The sequence below is a fragment of the Delphinapterus leucas genome, chromosome X (assembly GCF_059928025.1).
Source record: "Delphinapterus leucas isolate spDelLeu-1000000601 "Yukka" chromosome X, BTC_Dleu_Yukka2, whole genome shotgun sequence".
Taxonomy (NCBI): Eukaryota; Metazoa; Chordata; class Mammalia; order Artiodactyla; family Monodontidae; genus Delphinapterus; species Delphinapterus leucas.
This window is the reverse complement of record NC_143150.1, coordinates 105,950,227-105,960,938: the sequence shown is the minus strand read 5'-3', so window position 1 is coordinate 105,960,938 and position 10,712 is coordinate 105,950,227. Positions and strand designations below refer to the sequence as shown.

Below are 10,712 nucleotides of genomic sequence, written 5' to 3'. Positions count from 1 at the left end.
TTAATAGTGATTTGCCATTTAGGAGCGTTCCTTTATTTACCTCTCCTTCTGCCTGTCTGGATACTCCTACTGGTCCACGCGAGGCTCTGGCTCCAGCTTATTTTCATATTGTTCCGGATGAGTCTCTTCCTTCACCGTGTCCATTCACTTTAGCTGCATTCTTTCCTAATTCTCCGCCCTCTCTTAGTTTCCCAGATCCCAGACATATCTTTTCTCGACCCCAATGTATTGTTTCTAAACCTTGACCCTTTTGGTTGACTAATTTTATTCCTTCATTAATCCCTTTTGTAGTCTGAAAATCTCTCCACAGTTTTCTCTAATTGGATTTCCAGCTCCATATTTCCTTTTGAGGAAACCAGCCTTTACCTGGTTGCTTTTTTCTTTCATTACTGAGTTTCATTGACAAGGCTTTTCACCCCTGCTTTTGGTCCTCAGATGTATGTTGACTAAACAGTTTGAAGCAGTGAGTAAGGCCCAAGGGAAGGAGCCCTGGATTTGGAGTCAGAAGGTCTGGACTCAGATCTGAACTCTGCTACTTAAGCATCAGGACCTCATCTGTAACATGGAAATAATGATATTACTGCCCCCCCCATGAGGGGTCAAATGGCATAAAACAATGTAAACAGACTGCAAATGTCTCCTACTCGAGGGATTTTTTTAGTCTTCATGGAACTGTTATTTCCATAAAATGGCACCTCTTTCTCCATTTAACACCAGGCCAAAATAAAATGATGGGAAATGTTAACTGAAGCATTAGAAGTTGAAAATCTTATGAAATTCTCCAAGAGGTTCTAATTAGCCTCTTGGTAAAAATATCTTGGTAATGTTGGCACAGAGAATGCTGACAGTATCTACATCTCTCAGCTATAGCACATACCCCAAAGAGGCTTTGGAGGAAGGGATAGCATCTGAAAACTTATTTGCAATATTAAAATGAAATTAGAATTAAAATAGAGTGAAAAGAGTTCTTAGGCTCTAGGATCCAGAAATTATCATTCAAGTTTCCCATACAAAGAAGGAATCTTATCTTTTTAAAAAAATTTTATTGAACTATAGTTGATTTACAATGTTGTCTTAATTTCTTCTGTACAGCAAAGTGACTCAGTTATACATATATTCTCTCTCTCTCTCTCTCTCTCTCTCTATATATATATATAGATAGATAGATAGATAGATAGATAGATAGATATTCTTTTCCATTATGGTTTGTTACAGGATATTGAATATAGTTCCCTGTGCTATACAGTAGGACCTTGTTGTTTATCCATCCTATATATAATACTTTGCCTCTGCTAATCCCAAACTCCCAATCCTTTCCCCCACCCACCCCTCTCCCCCTTGGCAACCACAAGTCTGTTCTCTATATCTGTGAGTCTGTTTTTGTTTCATAGATATGTTGATTTGTATCATTCTTTAGATTCCATACATAAGTGATATATGATACTTATCTTCCTCTTTCTGACTTACTTAGTGTGATAATCTCTAGGTCCATCCATGTTCCTGCAGATGGCGTTATTTCATTCTTTTTGATGGCTGGGTAACATTCCATTGTATATATGTACCACATCTTCTTTATCCATTCATCTGTCGATGGACATTTAGGTTGTTTCCATGTCTTGGCCATTGTAAATAGTGCTGCAGTGAACATTGGGGTGCATGTATTTTTTTTGTATTATAGTTTTGTCTGGGTATATGCCCAGGAGTGGGATGGCTGGATCATATGGCAACTCTATTTTTAGTTTTCTGAGGAACCTCCATCCTGTTTTCCGTAGTGGCTGCACCAGTTTACATTCCCACCAACAGTGTAAGAGGGTTCCCTTTACAAAGAAGGAATCTTATCTTAATCACTCTCTTAGTATTGGGTACTTGCTATTTTGAGAAGCAACCCATTTCATTGCCAGATGTCTTGTTTTGTGCAAAATGACACATAATGTTCCCCTACTACTTCCGATGACTTCCTGAACGAGTCCCATTCTTCTCACCTGGGACAGCTCTTTGATGTTTCTGAATAGCTTCTGGGTCATCCTTTTCTACTGGCTAAAATTCCAGTCCTTTTAATGGTTTCTCATATAACGTGGGTTTTCCTGCTCTTCCATGAGCCAGACTGCTCCATCTGTCAGCGGCCTCTACAAAGCTGAGCCTCCGGGGCTGGATGCAGTACTCGGGATCTATTTCCACCATAGAGGTCTGGACAGGGTGATGTCACCAAGAGGCTCATTGCCTTAACAAAATGGGTGCTGTCACTGGATTTAGAGAGTTGCATCGCAGTCCATTAATTCTCTAGCAAGAGCCAATAAGCTGGTTTTCATTGGTATGTCAAGAACTTCCACAAACTAACTTATTTTCAGTAAGACTGTAGGGTTTAAGTTAAACTATCAAAAATGAATTGCTTATTGTTATGTAGAAACCAGAGGTGTCCATTCACTCTAATTGGAACCACGGAACTACTTAAGTTTATGATATTCCATATGTTATATTTATGCAAAAGATAAAATGCTAGGTGTCAAGCTTTTCTCTCTCATGATTTTTTTTAACTTTATTGAGTTTTTTACTCTCCTCTCTGCTTATAAAGTGTTTTATGTGCCCAACAGCCCTGTGAGGTAAGACTATTATTATTCCCATTTTACGGATAAGGATACTGAGGCACAGAGAGGTTATTAGCCTGTCCAAGGTCATCCAGCTAGCAAGTGGTTCTGGACCCAGGAAGGCTGACTCCAAACTTCTATACTACCTCACCTCCCTGGATAGTGCATAGTTGGAAAACATTACTTATGTTAATTGGTTGTTTTTCCCTAAAAGAAAAGATCTGAGAAAGAACTTAATCTTAAAGTTCCTCTTCCCCACGTTTCCAAGGTCCATTCCATGGAACATTGGTACCTTAAGGTGATCTAAAGGGGGAAAGAAGAGTTCCCATGTTTAAGGCCACATAGTTGCCATTTTTTCTTAACTTAGCCACTTTGACCATGCTGTGCTGTGGCTTGATTCAAATGTTAAGTGACAGGTTTCCATGAGGTGTTATACATGAGAGCACTTTGCAGAGGCTGGATACGTTGTACCTGCTTATAGCATCTCAGATTATTCATGAATTTTACATGCCTAAAAACACCATTTTAAACCTTTGCTTCCCCAGACTCACAGATAGGGAGAACAAACTAGAGATTGGTTACCAGTGGGGAGAGGGAAGTGGGAAGGGGCAATATAGGGGTAGGCAAAAAGAAAGGGGTTGTTATGGGATTATATGAAATCAAGTGTGTGAAACTCTTGAAAATTGTAAAGCACTATAGAATTTAACGAATATTTCATCCAATGAAAAGCAACAACAACAACAACAAAACAGTTGCTTTTCTGATCATTTATACTTCCTTTACAAAGTATTTTAAAACTTGGTTAATCTATGGTTGTCAGCAGTTGCGACACACATAATAATAATGAATTAGGAAGTTTAAGGTTGTTTTAAAAGTGGACCAAATGTGGATGCTGTGTTAGAAGAGAGACAGTGGGAAAAGACAGGAAATGGGAAACATATTAAGTCTTATAATGGTACTTTGTAATTCTGTGAAGCAGAAATTCATTTAAGCTTGAGCGTTTATGATGCTCGAAGAAGCACGGAGGAGAAATTTACATTAGTTATGTTGGGCCACTTCTGTATATACTTAAATAACAACCACAGCTGCAGCAATAAAGCCCTAATGACATAAAGAAATTCTCTAAATTAACATTTTGTTTTAATGGGACAACTAATAAGAATACCTTACATCCATCTTTATTCTAACATCTCGGTCCTGTTTGTTAGCGAACTTCCTTGTATCCATTTTTGTTCTCCACACACTATGAATAATTCTTTCAGTTGTTCGTACCATCTCCCTTCACAGGATATATTTAGTGAATTATCATGGTCCACTGATAAGCATCATTTTGCAAGACTAAACAAATTAGGTCCGTTCAGTCTCTCTGTGTAAATGACATCTTCAAAGACAAGTTGAAATAAATCCAGTCAGGATAAGACACAATAAAAATGTCGTGACAACAGGGTGTAACGTCAAACCAAGCAAGTTTGTACATTTTTATTATTATTATCTTCCCAAAATGGACAGGAAAATAGAAAAAAATACAAAAACCTTAATTTTTTTTTTTTTAGGTACAGATAACAACTTTATTTGTCCACGCCAGGATTAAGTTACTGAACAGAGAGACACAGAGGGTGGTGGGAGGTTGCCATACACAGCACCGTTTACGTCGAGGGCATCAGGAGGCGGAGCATCGCTCCTGCCAGGGTACCACGGCCTTCATCCTCCTCCACCCTGCTGAAGTGCCCCTTGTGGTCAGCAGGCCCTGCCCCGCACTCACCAGCACTCTCATGCTACCGGGCTTCTTCCCCCCGCTGTCCCAGTACAGAGCCCGGCAGGTCTGGAAACGCCTGTCTTTACATTCATCTGTCCACTGGGCCCTCACACAGCTCCCGCGAGGTAGCTGGGATAGCCTCCCACTGGATAGGTGAGGGGCCTGCGGTACAGAATGGTCAAGTGACCTGCCTGCAGACCGACAGGGGGTCACGCCTGGGCCTAGAGCTCAGACAGGATTTCTGGGCCTGTTTCTCTACAGCCTCCCCTTATTACGACTTCCCTCCTCTTCACAAGATTTGGCCTGTTTTTTGTGTTTACTTTTTAAAGATTTTTCCCTTGAGTTTTATTCCCAACCTTGAAGTTGCTCTACCCATTAGACCTGCACACTACCACCTCCAAAATTCACGTTGACTTCTACTCTGCAGCACTTCTCTTATCTCAAATAAATCCCTGCCTGTGTACTTTGCTACCATTAATAGATTAATATAGTACAGGTCTAACTCTTTCAAGTACTTCCCAGTTTTTCCAGAAAGTCTACCTATCTACAGTAGTGTTATCCAGTTGTAACTGACATGGACCCCTCAATGTAAGGGCCTGAAACAACTGAGAAAAAAAATTGTATATCTCCATTTCCGTGCCTTTAACATATGCTTCTTTAAAGCAAGGAATCTGTGTCTGGGTGTGGTGCTTATAGAAGTTCACGAGTACATTCATAAATAATAATGCCATAGAATGCTTCCTTCAAACACAATTGTTACCAGGACTTCACATCCATTAATACGCTGCTGTGACTAAAAATATCGCAATCAGAATTTCACTTTGCCTTTTGCTATGCTATTCATCTAATTTTTTAGAACTGGAAGGTACGAGAAAAGTCATCTAGTACAAACCTCTCATTTTAGAGATAAACTGAGGCACGAAAAGGGCAAGTGATCTGCTCAGTGTAACCAAGTGTGGCAGCATTAGAATCTGGGGGTTCTGACTAGATTCCAGTGTGTTCTACCTCACGCTGCTTCCTACGTAATCGCCCATTCCCCAGAGAGGCCTGCCATCTATTCCTGCTTCCACTGTGTTCCCGCCGTGGTTTGGACCGTTTCTCCACCTATTGGTATTTCCAGCATTTAGGTAAGCAACCAAGCTGGCAAAATAGAAAATAAAACCTCTCCCAACACGCCTGCACTTTTTTTTCAGCCTCTTGATTAAAGGAAAGCTTTTTAAATTCCAAGTCTCCTTTTTGTACTTTCTGAAAGTACTAAATAACCGCTAAGAGCTTTAAGTTAGGTTAACGATGGCCGGTAGTGGCTTCCCTTCTAGAGTAAATTGGAAGCATGGCTCAACACCATCATATCTCCTCTAGGAAGTGTGTGTGTTTTGGAGGGAAAAGGGAACGGATTTGTGGAGGGTTGGTGCTTAAAAAGAGCTACCTATTGCAGGTAACTTATCCTTATCCACACCACCCAACTGTTCCCAAAGCTGTTCTATTCCATCGTGTGCCATTAATGAGGTGAACTTTTGTCGATATCTTGTGAGAAAGAGTGACTTTGGAAAGTTCCCTAGAAGAAAAGTTTTCTAGGGCTGGCCTTCTGTAACATACCAGACAGAAAAAAGGCTAACAGAGAAGAACAAAATTAGCTAAAAGCATTTGGGAAACCGATATAATCTGAATTGGTTCCACAATGTCCAAATGGCAAACCAAAGCTAAAGATATATAATTATGCATAATCAAGGAACCTAAAAAATATGGAATGCAAATAATTTACTTACATGTAATATTTCATACGACAGCCAGTTTCTCATTATATCAAAGATTATAAATATGAGCTAAAACGCACGGTTGTGGCTCCCTGTCAGTTCTGAAATATATCCATAGCGATAAGAGACTAAGGACTAGTAAAATGGAGGGAAAGATGGTTTGACTATTGAGTGTTTGCTAGTGGGTATGTCACAGACAAAGCAGTGAAAATATAAGCGATAAAGGTACCAATACGTGTTGTGTCTATATTAGCCTACTGAGCTATAGAGAGATTTAAAGAAATGAAGATTGTAAACTCCAGGAAGCAGTCAAGTTAAACTAGTAGATTCAAGCAATGAGGTCTCGGTATACAACCCTAATTCCGTATGTATCTTGTCAGCTACTGTGCCTCACCCTAGTCTGACCTCGGCCAAGGTCATATGGTTTAATAACTTACATGTGTCTAGTGCTTTTAAACTTTTAAACCCTTTCACATCTATTTAAGGCATCTGATCCTCACAGCAACCCTGTGAGGTAGGCAGGTTGCTCCCTTTTAACAGCCAAGGAAACTGGTGTTGAGAGGTAAACTAAATCGTCGCACATCCGTGATGAAACCGGGGCTAACTAGCTCTCTGGACTTGGCCGCTTCCGTTGTCTACTAGGCTACCTCTCACGTTTCTGAAAGGTCTTTCAACTAGTGGAGACGCTTGGGAGAAGCAAGTATATTCCTACCCTTCTGCACATTAATGGTCCATCCACTCTTTTTCTGAGGACACGGAAAAGGAGCCAGGGTTACCATAAGGCAGCTGTTGGACCGGGCCTCTGCCAGAGAAGGAAATACACACTCGTGTGATCAGCTCCTAACTTCTGGTGTTTGAAATTAACCTCTGAAGCAACTTTTCAAGCGCTAGCCGAAAAGCACCGGTTGCCTCTTCCACCGCGCGCGACCACGGCATCCCTGCGCAGCTCATTGGCAGGGTCCTGCTGAGCACTGGCCTCCTCGCCAATGGCAATCAGCCGGTCCAATTTTTCTTCCTCCCGCTTTGAAAGTTCTCCTGCCAATCTCCTGTTTTCTGCCGACTGGGCTGCGATAATCCTGGCCACTGACCGCCTTCTTCGCCTTGCCCACCTGGGAGGGGCCTCACTGGTCAAAGGCCCATCCCCGCCAGAAACAAAAGGAACTCTGGAGGAGGAGCCCGGAGGCCGCTGTGCCGAGGCCACCCCGGGAGTGTTTCGGCCGGAGCTGGTGCAGGGGCTGGGCTCCCCACACACACTCCCAGTCTGGTCATGGAGCTGCTCTGACAGGGAGCGGCTGCACCTCTGAAAAGGCGGTGGGAGCTGCTGTAGCTGGGAGTCCCTCGAGAGCATCCTGCACCTGAGGATTCGTCCCGGGAGTCCTCAGGGTCGCTGGTTTCTCACATCTGGTCACTGATCCTCAGTTGACAGTCCTCATCTGATTCCTTAACTGTTTTCAAGATAGGCTGACGATCTGCTGCCTGAGTCATTTTTGCTCCCAGAATGCTGGTTCCCTCTTCCCCTGGGGTGTCAGGGGCCGCTGAGTTCTGATCACAGTGCTGGGCCCAAGCAACCTCCTCCGTTAAGTTATGCACGTCAGTCACTACCTCATTTTGGAGAAAGTGATCCATCGTATCATAAAAGGGACAGCGCGGTGGATCACCCATACTTGTGGCGTGGGCCACGTAGGCCATTAAATATAATGCCTTCAGGACTTTGAACTTGGAGCGGCACTGACGCTCGGTGTGGCGGAAGCCTTCCTGCTGCATCCGCTTAGACGCAGTCTGGTAGACGTCTGCATTGTGATGCACGGTCTGGAGGCGCTGAATATACTGTGCCTCGCCTAGTATGGAGAGAAGCGTCCCTGTCTCCTATCTGGACCACCGGATGCCCGCACTGCTATTGGAAGTGGCCGTAGCGGACTGCGAAGGAAGGCCAGCTGGAGGAGGCTCCTGGGCAGCAAGGTGCCGATCTGAAGGTGTGGGGAGGTTCTGTGTGCTCCGGTCTATCTCAGGAGCCAGCCGATTCTTCCCTCTCAGGGCTAATTGCCGAGAAGCCAGGTCCAAGGACCGCATTTCTGGCTTCTGCCAAGGATCTGCTTTACTTTCGTTACTGTATTTGAAATATTCCTCATTCTACTTTGTTTTGTTGCCAGTCCAACAACCTCTTCACTTTCTGCGTGAGCAGCACAGCTGGAGTAACTCTGTCGCCTGCATCTTTGGCAACCACATCAGCCCGGCCCTCCTTACAGACGGATGCGCAGGTGAACCCCGATGGCCGCCGTGAAGCGGCAGAGACGGCGGCAGCAGTAACAAGTGGTCTCCCCTCCGCAACAGCCCCGGGCCGCAGAACCCAGAACCTTAGTTTTTGAGACTGGTTTGGGAAACTGCAATTACATTAGCAACATCCAAGTGTCATCAACACTGAGCAATTCCTGTCATCTCAACTCAGCAGCCGACTCAGAAAATCACACCTTCCAGCCCACGGAAGACACTTAGTAATGCACGTGTGATTGGGTAAAAAATTGTCATTACCGCAAGCTTTATTTTTATTTGCTTCTGTATTTCTCTAAAGGAAAAAATACCCATGGCTATCTCCCTGGTTCTTCAAGAGGGCCATGGCCAGGTCCCCTTTGAAGGAATATATAGCATGACTTTTTTCAATCCCAGTTGCCCAAGTGCTGCCATACTCCTGACAGGGGAGAGTTGTGCCCGCAGAACCCCTGGAAGCTCTTCTCTCCCTGACACAGCACTGGAGGTGCGGGAAGATTCCAATCACCTGTTAAACAGATCTCTGCCTCCCCTTAGGCCCACTTTTCTCCTGGGTGCTGTTTCCAAACCATATTCGTAAAATATGAATCTTATAATGCTCCTCCTCTGTTCCGGAACTTTCCATGGCTTCTTACTGCTGGTTGTTTAAAGTCTAAACTTCCCAGCATCCATCCGGAGAATAAATTCATTCAGAAATCCAGCACCATCCTCTTGGTAATGCTTACTTTCCTCTTTTCCACATCTTGAACCCTCTGCTCTTGCCTTGCTTGGTAACAGTGTCTTACGTTTGTTGGTTTTCTGTTCCCTCCCTGAACTGCCTTTTCTTTTCCCCTCTACCGATCAAATCCCTGCCTTTCCTCCAGTTCCCACCCACCCTCCACGCCATCCATGAGGCCCCTCTTTCTATATCTTCCTATCATTCAGATGGAGGCCTTTTCTACAAAAGGCCAGGATAGACAAACACAAAAGGGGATTAGGTGTGGGAAAGTTTACCCTTCCCTTTTAATTCCATGTAGTCTGAATCGCCGCATTTCATTCCATTTCCAGCTCCACCTAGATGTTCCACAGCATCTTGAACTTGAGAAGAGTCACTACTTTTTCCCAAAGTCCCTATTTATCTTCTTGTGTTCTCTCTCTCTGACAATGATGTCACTGTCTACCCAGATGCCCAAAGCTAGAAATCCAAACATTACCCTTCGGAACTCTTTCCTTTGCTGCCCATCTGGTCACCAAGAACTCTAATTTCTGGTCATCAGTATCTCTCAGCATCACTCCCGTCTTCTTCACTGCTCTGTCTTAGCAGAGCCTTCATCATGTCTCTCCAGACTTTTTTCCAGCAGTCCCCTAATAGATCTCAGGCCTCTAGCCTCATCCATACTCAGATGCTTTATTCATCTTCCACATTTGTCTATGTTCCGAAGCGAAAATCTGATGACTCAAAAAAATTCAGCAGTGGCATTACATTGTTTTTCACATCCAATTAAAACTTTGTAGTTGAACTGCCAGGTTCTCTCTGATCTGTCCTGTTTCTTTTCCAGCATCTTTTCTCTTTCCTTACTCTGCCTTATCCTCCTCCACTTTGACTACGAACATGGAAAGGTCCATTGTCGCCCACACCACTCTCTACCTGCAGTGTTTATTCTCCTTAACATCTCCTGTTCAGTCTTCAAAATTCTTTTTCAGGTATCACACCTGAGGAAGCTTCCAGGACACCCACGACTCCCAAGTCAAGATAAAACTCCATTTCTCTGTGTGTACTTCATTCTATCACAGCACTTACCTACCACTCTTAATGTTGGTCTCTCCAACTAAAGTATGTTCATCTTGAGGCTAGAACACCTAGCACCTAACACAGTCCTCATAAATAATTATTGAATGAGTGAATAGCACGTAGTCCTAATTTCTCCATATGGCTTTTTAAGAATTATTCATTGGTTTACATACCTGAGTATATCTTGCTAAGATTGTAAGGAGCTCAACAATCAAGGATTCTGTGTGTCTGAAACTGCACTAGGATAATCCATACACGTGACGGAGCGTGACAGATACACTGGAGACCATGACTGAGAGTAAGAGGTCAAATATGTGGACTGATCAAGAGGATGCATTTCCACCTTTATTCCTCCTTTCTGCTCAGCCTTTAATGGATACATCTTTGGCTTATTGAGCGGAAGTGTAATCATTTCTCAGGACATCACTTTCAGGTCTAGCCAAGGGCACCCATCAACAGAGCCCATCATGAGCTGTGGTTGACCAGGGCTCTAATTTGGCTGTTATCATTGAACTCTTTTGTAAGAAAGGTTAACTAAGCAGTGACCTTGTCTGTTTCACAAGATATAGAGAGCTCTCTCT

General features: G+C 43.4%; 1 pseudogene; it reads right to left on the bottom strand.

Moving 5' to 3' along the window:
* Nucleotides 1-6,935: 6,935 nt before the first annotated feature.
* On the bottom strand, nucleotides 6,936-8,428 carry LOC111168399 (myb/SANT-like DNA-binding domain-containing protein 7 pseudogene; annotated as a pseudogene).
* Nucleotides 8,429-10,712: the final 2,284 nt, after the last annotated feature.